Genomic DNA, 4611 nt, shown 5'->3' with positions numbered 1-4611 from the left:
GCACCTGTCCGCTAGAAGTTTCTAGTTTATAAAGAGGCTTTAGTGAGGTTCGGACGTGTATATCGTCCAGATAATCTCAACAACACGTTGCTCTCTCAAAGCTGCGTCCTTGAAAATGGCTTGGCTGTGGGAAGGGAGGGGAGAACTTCCGGTCCAAGGTCAGGGGAGGGGTGAGGAGCTCTGACTGCCCGGATGCAACTCTCAGGTCAACTGGCGGTCAGGTTCTCCCCATGACCTCCCCCACAACTTCATCTCTCTTGATGAATTCTCACGATCTTACAAGCCCCCCTTTTCCACAACATGCCCTGGGGGGTCAGCAAGGGGTTTCACCAGCATGAATGGCTCATGGGCAGCCATCTGGCCTTGCCAGAGGCAGATACCCCTGTGGCGCATGCAAGAGAACGCAGATTAAAATAATGATTCCCAAAACGAGTCACAATGTTCCACCAAAAGCCCCATAATCTGAACTACTGACTTATTAAATCCCCTAGGCTGGGGGTCGGATCACTCAGAATGTTCACTGTATCACCAAGGGACTTAAGCAAAGACAATGCCTTAGCAGACTCATCGGGTCTGGACACACAACACTCTGGATCCTGGCACAGGTGCCTCCTGTTTTGAGGGACGGCTTTTCTCATTAGAGAAAAGTAAAGATAGGCTTTGCTGGCTATCATTTAAGTCTTGGCGGGTGACTTTATTAAGGGCTTCTATGTGCTAATAATGTCCTTCAGGGCTAGGCCAGCGGAGGGAACATAGATAACGGCCAAATGATCCCACATGGAAAACAGAATGTGTCTCTCTGGCCTTGAGGAGAGGAATTTTTGTTACCTTGGGGTGGATTCTCCCTTGTGTCCAGGGGAAACCCAGGCTTCAGCGACCCAACCACCCAGGAAGAAGCCACGGCCAAAGATCTACGCCATACAACTGTTGGATCGCTTCACAGCTGCCCAATGTGTACCCGAGCAACACGACCAGCCAGTGCCAAAGCGACTGCTGTCCCTTTCTGTAACGGAACAACTACGCAGTTCTGGGGATATTCATCCCGTATCTCTGGTGCAGGTGAGTTGAGTTGGTTCTGTTTAGAGTGACTTTTTTCTGTTCCCAGCATAGGGGAGCCCAGGTGCTCAAATGTCCATACTCCGGGATGAGCCACATGATCCCATCCTAAATCTGAGCGTAGCCACACATGGCTCTGGTGGTGGTATTTTTAGGATCCTTCTGGTCAGCAGTTCGATGAGCTTCCTGTGCAGTTTGAGTGACAGAAAGAGAATACCCATGCCCAGTGTTATAGATAGTGCGTGCCCAAGGCCAGGTTTCTAGATCAGTACTGGTAACATCAGATGAATTAAAAGTACTATTCCTACTCTTACTGGAACATATTCCCACCCTAGTCTCAATAGGAAAAGAAGTTCTTAGCAGGACATGCAGTTCCTTCATGAGAGGCTCTACCTGGAGGATCTCTGTGTGCACTGCTAGAAGCTGTTGTCTCTGGGGATGTATCAGGTTTCTGCCCCCCTTCCAGAGCTGGGACCAGAATCCTGGGGGATCTCTCTCTCTCACACACACACACACACACTCTCTCTCTCTCTCTCTCTCTCTCTCTCTCTCTCTCTCTCTCTCTCTCTCTCTCTCGTCTCTGCCACGGTGCCCAACCCATGCCTTCTAGAGTCACAGACACACTCTTACTTAAATGGTAGTCCTGCCTGGAAGATGACCAGAGCTTTCATCTGCTTCACGAGTATTTTGCTTTCTCAAAGAAGGCTTGCTGCTTTGGCCCCCACTCCCACATGTGCACTTTCTTCACTAGATCACCATCATCTCTAGCTTGGACTATGACCAGGCTCCTGACTGGTCTCTTCTCCAGTCCCTTCTGCTCACAGCAGTCAGTGATCTTTTGGAAATGTCAATCTCATCACGTCTCAGCCCTTCCTTAAAACTTTTAGTAGCAACTCGCTGCTTTGAAGATAAAAACAAATACTTCAAAATAGCCTGTAATCCCCCACTCTCTGGCCTCTACCTACTTCTCTAGGCTCAGTCACACCTCTTTCTCCATCATTCCCAGCGCTCCAAACCCACTGGCCTTTCAATGCTTCAAATGTGCCATTTGCGTTCCCACCTCCAGGCCTTCGCACATGCCATTGCTCCTGCCCGAAACACTCTCTCCCGTGTTTTCATTTACTCAAGTCTGACTCTCCCTATAAGATCCATGCAGAAAAAAAAAGGGGGGGGGGCGGAGACCCTGGCTATTTGGTTCGTTCCCATCTCCTGAGAAGTGGTTCTCAATCCTGGATGGACATGCCAAGTGGTTTTCAACCTTGGGAGATTTAAAAATCACTTATGCCTGGGCCCATTCCCAAGAGGTCTGATTTAATTTCCTGAGTGCTGACTCCATGCCTGGCCCTGGCCCCCAGCTGCTTCCAGTCTGCTGCAGCATCAGACACGATCCTATGTTTCCTTGTCTGTGTTGAGTTCCTGCTCTGGTGTACAGTGTACGTCTCCTAGATGCACAGAGGGAGTGAGTGGCTCTGCCACAGAGGCAGGAAGACTTCCTGCGGAAAGTGACACCTGAGCTGGTTCTGTTACCAAAGGAAGAGTTTTCCAAGCAGGGAAGCGGCTGGACATCTCAGGCAAGAGGAGCAATGTGACAGGTTAGGAGAATTTGTGTTTGTGTATAAGATCATACAGCAATGTGAAAATGTTGAGACTCGAAAACTAGGCGGGGAAATTGAGACAAAGGGACCTCTCTCATCAAGTAGCATGGCTGTCTTCCCACACAGAGCCTAGGGACCCACTCAGCCAAACTTTTCTAACCTCTCCAGGCACCAAGGAGTGAGTCATCCCTGGCATTCCCCTGCCACTAGCTGTCATGGAGTCCCCAAAGGATGTGGAGAGTCTCCTTGGAGTCCAAGACAGTAGAGAGGGAAGGAGGAGTCAGGAGGAAAACAGAAAGAAGATCGAGAAGCGTCCACGTCCCCCTGCTCCTACCTCTGGGGTGGGGCACGTCCCCGCTACCTCCTCCTGCCATTCTCGCCTCAAAGGCTGGACCAAAGCTGCTCTGCCAGAGGAACTCCTCACTGCCCTTCATGGTCTAGGTAAGTCTGACCAACCCAATAACCACACACCATCACAGAGACAGCAGCCGGTGTCTGGACCAAGACATAGCCTGTGTCTGTGTGCCGGGGAAGAAGGAGCTAAGAACTCAAACGTGTTAGGAAATGGAAAAGCCACATACTGAGAAATGCCAGGAAGCCAGCCTCACCAGACTTACATGTGTGCATAAGTAGAGTGGAGCCCGGAGAGAGAGGACAAATCAAAACAAAGGTGTCAGCAGAGAAAAAGGAACTAGCAGGAAGAGGCTAAGAAAATGCTCCAGAAAGCTAGAACCCTAAGATGTCAGAGCTGGAAGTGCTATCCAATACGACCTAGGGTCTTGCTATTCAAACCCTGGTTCCCCAGAAGCATCAGCATCCTCTGGGAGTCTGTTAGAGATACAGAACCGCAGGCCCTTCCCCAGTCCTTCTGAGATAGAATCTGCAGAAAACCAGATCCCTAGGTGATTCCCATGCACACGAAAGATTGAGAAGTTCTGCTGTGTGGGGTCTCAAATCAAGCTGAGTGTCAGAATCACCTGGAACTTTTTTTTTTCAAGTACAGATTGTTGAGTCCTGTTCTACATCAACTAAATCACAATCTGTGGGCACTGTGAGTGGCCATGTATGTTTTTCACAAAGCTCCACCAGTAATTCCAATGACAGAAGTCCACGGAGCAGACTGTGAACCACTGATCTGGTCCAATCTGCTCAAGCTAAAGATGAGAGGCCTGAGGCAAGCCGTGGCAACCACAAGCTTGGTGATATATTAAGAAACCTAATTAAGGTCTCTGTCTAGTGACAAAGCGAATTGGATTTGGAGCCAGATCTGAGTTGAAGCCCCAACTCATCCCCTCTCTAGCTTGCAGCAAGTCTCCTCCCTTCTTTGGAACTCAGTTTTCTCACCTTCAAGGAAAGACACCCTAGAATGTCAGGCTTATTCCTCATGGGCAGTAAGGCATCAGAGAGAAATGAATAGAGAATGAACCCTATGTTTCGTGCACACGCACACACACACACACTGCGTGATAGCTACTTAACTAAAGTTTGGGGATCCTTGTGCCCCCAAATTAAAAGCAAAATTCAAAAGCCCTGAATTCTCATTATTCTCATTTTACAGATGGAGAAGTGGGGAGGTGCTCAAAGAAGCTCCCTTCCTCTTTGGGAAGGTGAGTAGTGTTTGCTTTCCATGTGGACGAACAGAAACACACAGGGGGTTGTCACCAACTGGGTTCTGGACGCAGAGTTTCAGCCAGTCAGCTGACTTCATTCATGGAGAACATGCAGTTGGATGGAGCTGGAACCCCACACTTCACCCCTAGAGCCTGTCTAATCTCCACCAGTGACACCACCAAGTAAGAGGGAAAGATCCCTAAAATTCTGTATCCCTAAGGACAGAGGGAAGAATTAGGTATGGTCCCAAACGTTTGATTAGGTGAAGGAGACAAACACTTAGGTAATTATAAAACAATGGAGTTGGGCTATAATACACAGAGCTCAAAGCCCTCAGGAGAAATGGACA

This window comes from Pteropus vampyrus, unplaced genomic scaffold, assembly GCF_000151845.1.
Source record: "Pteropus vampyrus isolate Shadow unplaced genomic scaffold, Pvam_2.0 Scaffold95, whole genome shotgun sequence".
In the NCBI taxonomy this organism is placed as follows: Eukaryota; Metazoa; Chordata; class Mammalia; order Chiroptera; family Pteropodidae; genus Pteropus; species Pteropus vampyrus.
Note: the sequence above shows the minus strand (reverse complement) of the source record.